This window comes from Phyllostomus hastatus, unplaced genomic scaffold (genome assembly GCF_019186645.2).
Source record: "Phyllostomus hastatus isolate PE091 unplaced genomic scaffold, TTU_PhHast_1.1 phas_scaffold_114, whole genome shotgun sequence".
In the NCBI taxonomy this organism is placed as follows: Eukaryota; Metazoa; Chordata; class Mammalia; order Chiroptera; family Phyllostomidae; genus Phyllostomus; species Phyllostomus hastatus.
Window position 1 is genome coordinate 2,105,134 of NW_025334006.1, and position 13,327 is coordinate 2,118,460.

At 36.9% G+C, this 13,327-nt stretch overlaps 1 protein-coding gene across 8 annotated transcripts in view; it reads right to left on the reverse strand.

The window, feature by feature from the left end:
- The window catches only part of LOC123829829 (putative RNA-binding protein Luc7-like 2), a 62,910-nt gene that overhangs the window by 32,286 nt on the left and 17,297 nt on the right, over positions 1-13,327 (reverse strand). For 2 of the 8 annotated variants that reach the window (XM_045855772.1, XM_045855773.1), the window contains one exon: positions 10,605-10,767. The exons of the other annotated variants lie outside the window; for them this stretch is intronic. The gene's annotated coding sequence lies outside the window, so the exon portion shown is untranslated. The remainder of the gene's footprint in view (positions 1-10,604; positions 10,768-13,327) is intronic. 8 annotated transcript variants of the gene reach the window in all.

A 13,327-nucleotide genomic window follows, 5' to 3' on the forward strand; every position in this document is an offset into this window, starting at 1 on the left:
AGGAACTCTAGGTTTCTACCCATGCTCTCTTTAAAGTTACATCACAGAACCAACCAAAGGAAGAAAAGCAACTATATTGGTCAAGAACAAAATGAACACCAAAAAGGCACAAAATTACACCACTGTAGTATGGGTAAAGTTTAGGTGGGAGGAGTAGAGTTAAAGGGAATGTATATAGCCTTGGGAGAGTAAAGATTTATATAGAAGGGGGAAAGATGATTAGCTCACTAGAATGTGAGTTCCACAAGGACAAGAATCTTTTTGTTTTATCTACCATATACCTGTGCCTATTATATAGGAATATTTAATATTTGTTGAATGAACCAATCCGGGAAAAGAGGGCAGAGATGAACATTTGGCCCCGGGCTTAACAAGCAAGGGTAGTCAGGATGCACCCCAGGACAAGTGGACTACTTTGCATCTTAAGTGTTTCCACTTTTGTTTCCTAAGTGTTCCTCTCCTCCAGGAAGTAGACTACTTGGGTTGTCACTATTCTGGGCCATGAGCACCTGTAACTTTACAGTCTGGCCTGGCTAACCATAGGTTTTGGGGCCAAAACCCTAGAAGAAAGGGCCTAGCTAATACTTACTTTACCCTGCCCATTCCATGGCGACTAAGCAACTACTGTGGCATTGCGGCATGCACAGGAGTATTTAAAATAAAAAACAAACAAGCAAGCCAAGATAAAACCCAACAATTGCCTACCATTCATCATACAAGTGAATAAAGGGAGAGTATGCCTATGCTAATGGTCTCTGAGACTGCAATCATCTTATTAAAAGTCAACCCGACTTCCTCATGTGTGGTAGCATTTTGAACACTAAGTGCACAGATGTTTGCTGCTGCAGTTTCTCTTTTGAAATGAGTGAGCTTCAAACTAATCAAACAAAATGTTTACTTATTTTCACTTAAAATGACTTTGACTTTGTGACAAAAGCCACATGCAGAGTTTTGTATTTTTAAATTTACCAAATTTATTTTATAATTAAGTTTTCCTGTAAGTTTGTTACTGATATTTTAATTAATAGACATTCAAATTTTTAGACTGTAAATGGGGAAAAAATGCTTACAGTGGAACCTCGGCTCTCTAACTGCTTTGTTCCAGAGGCTGTTTTGAGAAACTGAATCACTTTCTTCCCTTTAGAAATACAGGTATCAGCGTGAAAGGGTTGTGGGGTTGAGAACAGAAGTACTGTTCAACAACCAAGACATTTTTTTTTTTCATAAACAACTTGGTCGAGGACTGAACTGTTTGCGAACCAAGATGTTCAAGAAGCAAGGTCTGACTGTTTTTAATTGGATAAATTCAGTTCTGTACAGAACTCTTAAACATTTTAAGAGTCTAACAACAGGGGTTTGACCAACTGAATTATAAAACAGCCATATGACACATTACAGAGCCATTAGAAAAATTTTCTTGACACTAAATGGAGAAAAAATGGCAAAGACAGACATAATAAAAATGCCTTAAAAAAATTCCTCACCAGAGAGTATGTTCATTGATTTTAGAGAGATGGAAATGGAGGGAGAAACATAGGGAGGGAGGAAGACGGAGGGTGAGAGTGGGGTGGGAGAGAGAGAGACAGAGAGAGACAGAGAGAAACACATAAATCGGCTGCCTCTAGTACTCGCCCCAAATGGGGATTGAACCTAAAACCCAGATATGTGCCCTGACGGGCCTTCGGTGTACCGGATAATACTCCAACCAACTTAGCCACCTGACCAGGGAGGGCAAAATGCCATTTTTACAAATCCAGATACAGACAATGCCGTGATGTTTATTTGTATGAACTTTTTGATATGGGTTAAATTCAATGCACTGAGCATGTATTATTCTTACAATCAGAAAGGCAATAAAGCCACTTGATTTTGGAAGAAAATACCAAAGTAACAGGAACAGAGGCATGTGAACATTATACATCAAAATCAACAAATAATACTTCAGCAGAGTGAATCAAAAGGCTGACCTGCACATTTGAGTGTCCTGCCAGGTGTAAACTAATAGCAGTAATGTCAATGAATATACGAGGGATAGAAACTAGACATCCCAACAGCTCCAACGATTTGCAAATATTCTTGTTTTATGTTACTACATTTGCTCAGTTCTATAAGCTAAATCCTAAAGGGAATTATAAAACAATATGAGAATATAATTCTTATATCAAGGAATTTATACTACCAATTAAAAAGACATTAAACCTAATTAACAGTTACAAATGTACACACAAGGATTTCATTGCCACACTGCACAACAAAAACAAACACAAAAAAATGGCATTATTAATAGTCATTGAATAAACAATTTAGGAAACAGCCATATTATGAAATATTATGTAGGCATTTAAAAAATAGACCAACAATACAGAAACCTAAGACAAATGAAAAAGTTCAAACAATGTAATGCCATTTGTTTCAACACACAATGCACACCTGCAATTGCACACAAGAGTGGGACAAAGTTTAGGAAAGGGGCTATGTTAATGGGAAATACACTGTTCTATGCTTTATCCTCTTATACTTGAAGACTATACTGACTGATAAACAGACTGGGAGCTGAACAACTCAGAAGACCTCCCTTTACCTCTAACCTTTTAAATATTAAATTAGCGTAACACTGGTTAATAACATGGTATCAATATCAGGTAACAACTTTATATACATCCGGACACTCTATTGTGTGCTCAACACCCAGAGTGCAACTCTCCTTCCCTCACCTTGTATTTGACCGCCTTTGCCCTCTTCGTCCTCCCCGCCCTTTCCCCTCTGGCAACCCTCATTCTGTTGTTTTTATCCACAAGGGATTTTTTGTTTGTTCATTTGTTGCTTTTATCCTTTTCCATCTGACTTATTTCACTTCAAAAAAATAAAAAATATATGCATGGGACTACAACAAACTAAAAAGCTTGTACACAGAAAAAGAAACCATCAACAAAAAAAAAGGCAACCAACCAAATGAGAGAAGACACTTGGAAACAATACGTCCGATGGAGAGCTAATATCCAAAACATATAAAGAACTCATAGAACTCAACAATAATAAACAAACATTCTGATTAAAAAATGGGTAGAGGGCCTGAATAGATAATTTTCCCAAAGACACAGAGATGGTCAACAAATATATGAAAAGATGCTCAACATAACTACTTATAGCGGAAATGCAAACTCAAACCACACTGAGACAGTGCCTAATACCTGTTAGAATGGCCATTATTAAGACAAGAAATAAGTGTGGGAGAGGATGTGAAAAATAAGGGAACCCTCATACACCACCGGTGGGAATGTAAACTGGTGCAGCCACTATGAAAAATAGTATGGAGGTGCCTCAAAAAATTAAGAGTAGAACTACCATATGACCCAGCAATACCTCCTCTGGGTACCTACTTGAAAATTTTCAAAACATTTGTAAATACATATGTATCCCTATGTTCACTGCAGCATTATTCATGGTGGCCAAGTCATGGAAACAACCTAAGTACCGTTCAATGGATGACTGAATAAAAAAGACTGAATAAATATAGGTGGGGGTGGGGAGGGTGGGAGAGAGTAGTGGGGAGAAAATGGGGGGCAACTGTAATCGCACAAGAAAAATAAATAAATAAATAAACTAATAAATAAATAAACAAATATCTTAAAAATGTGGCACATAGAGCCCTGGCTGGCGTAGCTCAGTGGATTGAGCGCGGGCTGGGAACTAAAGTGTCCCAGGTTCGATTCCCAGCCAGGGTACATTCCTGGGTTGCAGGCCATAACCCCCAGCAACCACACATTGATGTCTGTCTGTCTCTCTATCTGTCTGTCTCTCTCCCTCCCTCCCTTCCCTCTCTAAAAATAAATAAATAAAATCTTTAAAAAAAAATGTGGCACATAAATACAATGAAATACTGTACTACTCAGTCATAAAACATGAAATACTGCCATTTGCAACACGGATGGAGTATTACGCCAAATGAAGTCAGTCAGAGGGAAAAGAACCTTTACTTCTTACTATCAGTTTAACTCAGAAACACTAACCCCTCTGAACATCTCTCAGGCACTTCAGGACTGCAGTATGGATCACATTACAGACTCTGGCTAGATTACGGAAGGCTTGGAATTTGAGTCAACATGCGCAGAGTGCTTGCCCACTTTGACAAAAATGACAAACTTTATGACATGATAAAATCTGTGTTTTAGTAGCATTAACACCACAGTACTGGATGAACTGACAAGAAGAAAGAGAGCAAGGGCAGGAGAGGTTATTGTAGCAAACCAGAAACAAAGCCATAGGGTCAAATAGAAGAGGAAAGGGAGAGAAGGTGATGGAGGTAAAAGAGAATGCTAAAAGCATTTTAAGGATGGGAAGGACCTCTAAAATCATGAATTCTGTCAGCACCTTCGTACAAATATGGAAATCAAGTCTAGAGAAGCCACAAGACCCCACACTAGTGAGAGCAGAGCAAAGCTTGTACCCAGCTGTTCACACAGCTCAACTCTTTCAGCAACACTGCGACTCGCACTCAACAGGTTTTACTGAAATGGAAATTAAGTGTGGAAGAAAAGGTCAGCAGTCTTTATCAAGGTTTCAAGTATTTCAAACATGAGCAAACAACGATGCCCCTAAGAGAACTGATTAAATCAAATAGGAGAGTTGGCCTGTGAAGTAATAATGTTTTGTTTTGAACATCTTGAGTTTGATTTTACATATTTCTCCTTGGAGTTATAGCTCAAGTATTTTTCTAGGAGACCCTCATTAGCAAATCACATAGTAGCCCCCAACTCTGACCTACATGGGTCAATTTATTAATTGATCAAGGAGACACTGAAGACTATTTCTAAAAAGCACCATCACCTGAAAGATCACAGGGCACCACCAAAGAAAAATTTACCATATCTCGCCATGTATAATATGCTCCTGTGCATAATGCTCACCCACGCTTTAGTGTCAATTCCCATATATAATGGGAATTAGTACTAACACATGTATATTGCGCATCCTTATTTTTCCCTCAAAAACTTGCAAAAAAAAAAAAAAGTGCACATTACACATGGCAAGATACAGTAATGCAGTATAAGGTAAAGAATGAAATTTCTATAAATTTCTATGACATTTCTTAATAATGTAAATAATAACTTTCATCATTCTTAAGATTTTAAAACAAACCCCATGCTCCTTGCTAATTTTATTCAACATTTTTAAAACCACCTTCACCAGAGCAATAATTCTCTTTTCATCTAACCTGGCTTTAATTCTTCCACTTATTTATACTCCCTAGGTGTTTAAAATAACAATTCTTCCCATTTGTCTTTTTATAACATTTTCTTTCATTATTTTTAAGAGCCTCAAATAAAAGCGAAAAGTGAAACATCAAAATATGATAATTAATAGTATAGGTACAGCATAACGAGCAAGAAATATAAAAATAGATAGTGATAATAGTGAAGTACTAAAAGGAATACACACCAGCTGGAGGAAAGGTGGAAAAACCAAGACAGCATTACAGAGAGAACAGGAGCTACAAATCCCTGGCCCAGCACCTAAATGCATCCACAAACCAAATGCCAATGCTATTCTCTAAATCACAAATCATCTCTACACTCTGATCTTCATTTCTTAAACTTTCACTTTCTTCCTTCCTCAAATTTGTAAAACCTCTGTTCCATCCAGGTTCAATGCCTGCTTCAAAACCTAGGACAAGAGAAAGCTTGCCACAGTATGAAAAAAGCCTTGAAATAAAACCTGGGTATAAGTTTCAGTTATGCCACTGTTGTCTAAATAAAATTTAAAAAAAATTAAATGACGAGTGAAGAAGACTTGGCAGACTACGCATGCAGACAATAATTCCTGCTTTTCTACCACTTTCCAAATTTTTAACTCCCCATTGCCAGGAGTATGTTCCAACCCCATCTCCATTTTCCCCTGGGTGGATAAAGAAAAATAAAGTTGTTCCACATTTTATCAATACTTTTTAAATATAGCCCTGACTGGTGTGGCTCAGTGGATTGAGTGCCAACCTGAGAACTGAAAGGCTGCTGGTTCAATTCCCAGTCAGGGCACAAACCTGGGTTGTGGGCGAGGTCCCCAGTTGGGGGCATGTAAGAGGAAACCAATTGATGTATCTCTCATACACTGATGTTTCTCTCTCTCCTTCTCTCTCTTCCCCTCTCTCAAAAAGTATATAAAATCTTGCCCTGGCTGGTGTGGCTCAGTGGACTGAGCGCTGGCCTATGAACCAAAGGATCACCAATTCCATTCCCAGTCAGGGCACATGCCTGGGTTGGGGGCCAGGTCCCCAGTAGGGGGCACTCGAGAGGCAACCACACACTGATGTTTCTCTCTCTCTCTTTCTCCTTCCTTCCCCACTCTCTAAAAATAAATAAATAAAATCTTTAAAAAAAGAAAGAAACTCCCTTTAAAATATATATACATATATTTTAAATATAGCAGGAAACCTCATGCACTGTTGGTGGAATGCAGACTTGTGCAGCTACTGTAGAAGAAAGTATGGAGTTTCCTCAAAAAATTAAAAATGGATGTACCTTTTGATGTAGTGATTCCACTTCTTGGAATATATCTCAAGAAATTAGAAAACACTAATTTGAAAGAATATACACACACCCCTATGTTCACTGCAGTGTTATTTACAATAGCCAAGATCTGGAAGCAGCCCAAGTGCCCATCAGTAGACATGTGGACAGAAACGCTGTGGTGTATATTTGTATAATGGAATACTACTCAGCCATAAAAAGAAGGAAATCTTACCTTTTGCAACAGCATGGATGTACCTGGAGATTATTATGCTAAGTGAAATAAGCCAGTGAGAGAAAGAAAAGTACCATATGATTTCACTTATATGTGAAATCTAGTGAACAAAATAAACTAACAAAATAGAAAGAAAAGAATATAGCAGGAAATACTTTTGTTATTCATTTCAAACACTAGACATGCAAAGATATCTACATAAAGTTAAAATACAAGGCCTCGCCCCACTAAGATCATACCATCTAACTAAGGGATGGGGGAGGGAAGCCGGGGCGGGGGAGAGAAAGGTGGGGGGAATGCATTAACGAGATAAAGTAACAAGTGCCTATTCACTAGTATGTACAGGTGCCTACACTGGGATTCAGAGGCTAAACTGCTATAGGCTCAGGCAACTATGTGCAGTAAGCCAGGCAGAATTTAAATCTGTTAGAGGAGAAAGGGGGCAGAGGTAAAAGGGTAGGGAAAAATGCGAAGCATGCTGCTGGAAAGGGAAGTAGTGAAACAACAAGGAATAAATCAGTCTGGTCAAAAGAGAGGACCAAACTGATCTATTCATTCAAGGGAGCAGTAGATTGGTAGATCAAGGGTTTTAGATTTTTGATCACATATATGATAGGAAACCACCATTCTGTGTGGAAGCAACATACAGTAGTTCATTCCCACTCAGGAATGACTGGCTTCTTTACTTAACATTTAAATCTCTTTAAATACCATTTCATCAAAATGTTCTCCAACCACCGTGCCAAAGCAGCTACTTGTCCACTGCCCCAGACTATATACGTCACCCAATCGTGTTTTGTCATAACTAAAATCACATTATTTCCTTTCACACTTGGTCTCGTATCTCCCACATTGGCATGTATGCTCCCACCACTAAAGCAGAAACCTGTGTCCATTTTTGTATCCCCAGCACAGCAGACGGCACACAGGTCTTCAGTGAATGAATGAAAGGATGCATGCTGATGGCAGCAATCAGCATCACTCCCAGAGGGATGGAAAAAAAAATTCACTAAAAAAAAAAGTTGTACTGACTGATTTGAGAGACAGAGAGAGACCTTGATTTGTTGTTCCACTTATTTATACATTCACTGGTTGATTTTTGTATGTGCTCTGACTGGGGATGAAATTTGCAACCTTGGCATACCAGGACAACACTTCTAACCAACTGAGCTACCTTGCCAGGGCTAAATCAGTTCTTGAAGAGCAATTTTTTGTTAATTTTTTTCTATGAATTCACTTTTTCTCTATTCAACCTTCATTAAACTAACATCATATCTCTCTCTCCCTTTTCTATTTTTTCCTCTGCTTACCATATTTGCCATGTATAATGATTACATATTATGGGTATAATAATCCCATGTACAACACACACAAAAACCGTAAGTATGCATTATGCACAGAAGCGCGTTATGCACAGCAAAATACGGGCAATTCCAGTATGCTTAAATATCACTAACTACAAGCATTATAAAACTAAATACCATATAGGAGAAAGACAAAAACCTATCTAAATTTGAAAATGTATAAATTATCCAAGTGTGTGTGTGTGTGTATAATTTTCATCCTAGAGTCCTAAAAAAGTCTATGGGATGATATACATTCAAGATGTATTATTCTATACAGGTCAAAGTAAACCACCAAATGCTTTTAAAAGTTCCCTTAATGAGTAAGAATCATCAAACTAGAGAGGACTGTACAAGGTCATTTGGTCTTGCCACTTGCACATCAGGGTAGAACTCTTATTTCCAGTTATAGAGAATCTGTGATTTTCCTTGATGTCTGTGGTTAATCACCTGTACAATAAAAACATTTTTTTTCAAGTGTTCATTTATTACCATATGTTTGCTCTTCTCTGTGGTTACTGTCTACATCCTCCAAATGATGCATTTGTAACTCCACCCTCCCTTTTTCAATGAATAGCCTCAGAGAACACAGTAGTTTCCTCAGACTTGTTAAAATGCAGTTTACAAAACTGTACATATCTCTAAAGAAACATCTGAAGAGCTCAGGCACTACTAAGATGATTCCTGGTTCTCAGGTAATAAGCACTTACTGAGAGTCATAAAAACAAATGTGACAGTGAAATATGTTATTAATCAAGCTTTAACAATGACTTCCAGAGCTCATTCTATTTGCTTGGGAGTAACTGGTCTTTGCTACTCTATGTTATTTCAAACGTCATCCGAAACAATAGATCCAGGTTTAAGATCTGTTTCTAAAATACAACAAAAGGATGAAGAGGACATTAAATTGATTATAAATGAAATGAGGTAGCTATGTGTAAAATATTTACTGAAGTTGGTGTGTGGGTACATAAAGTTCATCATACAATTCTTTTACTTATAGATGTTGACCAACCTCAACTAGAGACATACAAGATTCTAGAATATATAGTCTCTGGGTAACTTTTAAAAAAATAATCACCACCCTAACTGGTATGACTCAGTGAACTGGGTGTTGTTCCACAAACCAAAAGGTCGCCAGTTCCATTCCTGTTCAGGGCACATGCCTGGGCTGCCAGCCAGGTCCCCAGATGGGGGCGTATGAGAGACAACCAATTAAAGCACATCGATGTTTCTCTCCCTCTCTTTCTCCCTCCTTTCCCCTCTGTCTAAGAGTAAGTAAATAAAATCTTTTAAAAAACAGACTATTCAGAACAACAGAAAAAGGTTATTTCACCAGAGCACTGTACCCCAAACTGAACAGTTCAGGGCATTAATGTACCAATCTGCCAAGAATGCTCCAAATTACATCCAGGACTTGGTTTTTCAAGTTTAACAGTAGTTTTAATTATTCACTAGGAAACCTTTAATGTGCCTCTGATTTCCTAGGCCCCAAATGTGATTTGGGTTTAGGAAGTCGCTAGAAATGCTTGTTAAAGAAATACTTATTTTTGTAATAGACTGAGAAGAATAAAATGTAAATCTGCTTCATTAAAAGAACATAATATACGTCAAAACTCAAATCTTATAAAACCTGTGTTAACTGGCATTTTGCTAATTGAAAAACTCTACGAATTGGCTGTGATATAAATCTTCAAAATGCCAGCAATCTTGGCTAATGCTAAAACACTTGTTAAAAAAGAGCCACAACAGTCCTGGCTAGTATGGCTCAGTGGACTGAGTGCTAGTCTGCAAACCCAAAGATCACCAGTTTGATTCCCAGTCAGGGCACATACCTGGGTTGTGGACCAAGTCCCCTGTTAGGGGTATGCAAGAGGCAGGCAACTGATGGATGTACCTCTAGCACATCAATATTTCTCTCCCTCTCTTTCTCCCTCCCTTCCCCTCTCTTAAAAGATAAATAAAATCTTTTTAAAAATAGCTCAAAACAAACCACTTCTGAGGAAGAGATAAAGTTTAATACGTCTACAGTGGGGGTGTCAAACTCATTTCCACCAGGGGCCACATCAGCCTTGCAGTTGCCTACAAAGGGCCGAATGTAATTTTAGGACTGTATAAATGTAACTACTCCTTAACTAGGGGCAAGGAGCTCTACATTCAGCACTTTGAAGGCAACCGAAAGGCTGATGTGGCCCCTGGTGGAAATGAGTTTGACACCCTGATCTACAGACTAATTTTTTCATGTCTGCATGTGAAACCACTGCTGTAATATATTGATAAGCAACTCAATAAAACCAAAGCATCCTCTAGGCTCCTTATTTGTTCAAAGGCAACACATTTCCCACTAACAATTATTAATTTTTTAAAACCAAAGTTAGTTTTGAAACAGATTTATTTATTTAGTATTCTACTTTTGGGTAGACCAATTATTCATTCAACACAACGGAGGGGACACTGTTCTAGATGCTGGGGATACAGCACTGGGGAACAAAACAGTGTCCCTGTCCTTATAATGAAACTTACATTCTAGTGGCTGGTTGAGAAAATTTTGTGCAGGTTTACTTCTTATCATTTATTCTGCTTCTCCATACTTTCATGGCTCTTTTACATATGTACTATCAAAGAGGCTTCAGCAGTTTTAAAGTTCAGGTTTGTATGCACCCAAGTAACTGATTTTAGACCAGGCCTTAAAAGAAAGAGTTAGAGAAGCAATAAAGGAGTTTCAATTAGTAAAAATTGCACTTCGGATAAAACCTAGAACCTATTGGGGCACCATAAAATCAACTCAATCAGAATTTTTGACAATAACATCTCATCCAATCACTTCAAAAAGGCAAATAAAATTTTTACTTTCTCCCTGTCCCTAAGTATTTCTCAGTATGAGTTCTTTAATTGAAATTATATTCCTAAGCAGAATCTCTTTATTAAAACAAAATTTCATGGAAATTTTCTACATTTAAAATGTGCAAAATTCTAGTTGAAATAAAAAAAGTGGCCTATATCCACATCCTTAATATATGCAATGCCTCCAAGATATTTCAGAAACACTTAAAAGTCACTACACTAGGTAACTGTGTTATCTAAAAAAATAAATAACAAAAAACATTTTTAAAAGTATTTAGATTTAAGTTACTCTGAGATTCCTATGTAGCATAATATACTATGACTCTTTAACTATGAGACATGTGGCCAGCACAATTTCTCTAAGCCTTAAATTTTCCCATCCATGAAATGATGACCTTACAGGTCAGCAAGAAGACACGCTGACCTGTCGACACTCGAATTATACTCCGATGGTGGCTACGATAAAATCAGCAGGGCCATTTCTGAACTTAGGACAGGCACTTTATAAGAGCATACGTTTCCATCTCTGCAGATCTTAATTTCAAGATTTTGTTACTCTGTTTTAAAGCCTTCTATAAATTATTACTATTATATATCTTTCCCCCAGATCACTAGGAACCAGATGGAAAGAGTTTTAAGCTTTATTAAGATTTTTAAGATTATTATATTTATCTTTCCTCAGGGAAGACATGTGCCAGAAATAATGTGTTAGAGGAGAGAAGGAGGACAACTCTGCAAGAGTTGTTTTTGTTTTGCCTAAATCTGAAAGGGGATGAATAGAACAGGAAGAAACCAAGTGTGACAAGGGGAAGAAAGTGTAACTAAAGAGAATATTCTAGATGAACAGGGAAACAACTCAAGCCTTTGACAAACAGTAACTTACTAAGTTACAAAAAATTCTCATGCTTCTTATAAAAATCATAATCCAAAGATACATATTTACATACACTTATTTTGATCTTTTGCTCTACATTTTTCCTCCTCTGAATAATTTATTAGCTAAAGAATTAGTTATAACAGAGTACCAGTTTAATAAAAGGTAAAATGTTATAAGGGCATTTTCATCAAACTGAATTCCAAAAATATTCCATACTAAATGTCAGTGAGTACATTTTTAGAAATCACACTCTCCATCTCCAAGTGCTTGATATAAAGTTCAACCACTTATAATGAATAAAGCCAGAGAATACATTTCTATGTATTCTGCTAAATAATACAGAATATTGGTGAATCATATTCTGCTGGAAATGACAGATTTAAGGAACAAAATCATGAAAACTAAAGGGCAACCTTTAGTTATTCAATAAAGAAAACACATTATAAAATCAACAGTTACATTCAGTTCTTTTCATCCTTTACTATGTAAAAGAAAAAAAATAGACATCTTCAAGATAAACAGATACTACTAACTGTGCCAAAAAAAGCATTTGCTCTACAGAGACTGGATGTTAAAGAAGGTATAGCTCTGTAATTACAAGCCATTTGCACATAAGATAAATAGCCCCCTTCAGTAATAAGGGTCATAAGAAAGTCAGGCTGTGGATGGTTTTAAGTTCTCAAGGACACTACTCTATGACAACCCTGGAATTTCACCAAGTCCTATACAGCAAGTCATAAAATGTTTAAATTCTGAAAGAGCTTCACAACTTCTAAACTGCATCCTTACATATACAATCTCTTCTCTATTACACTGATGAAAGGAACTTATTTCTCATCCAAAGTTTCCCTGGAAAGTGCCTTTAGAAGGGTTCTCCTTAATCACTGGTTTTCCTGTAATCCACAGGATCAATCTTCAGCCTCATCATGAAATTCTCTATCATGAGGAAAATGTCAATTAAAGATAGTATTTTTCTATCAACTGTGTACGAAGTGTATTTCAGAGATGCTAAAATTTTAAAATTGTGAATCTTGTAAGTTCAACAGCAAGAATTTTACGAGGAACATCCAAGACCAGCCAACCATCGTTTTTATTTAACAAGATGAAGAATATTCCCTGTAAGTCAGAAAATATGTTGAATAATATTATACCTCAGAAAATTCAGGCTTGGTCCCAGTTTTACTTTAAATCAACAGAACTGAATGATTTTGCATAAGTAACCATCATTAAGGCTAATTATGGATCATATACCTTACAGAATTGTTTTAAGAAATACACGAGCATTACTACATTATGTACACCATGAAAATGTAAAGCACAACTGTGATGTCACCTTTCTATTAATGCCATACCTGATTAATGTAATATGTTCAAGTCTTGCTAGGGTTGGTTTTAAGTATTTTTTACACAAAAACAAATGCCTAAATTATGCTACTGTTAATTCTGTTCCCAAAATTTAGTTGAAGTGATAATTTAGCCAGTAAATAAAATGACTTTAACTGTTAAACTTAACAGAAAATAGAGA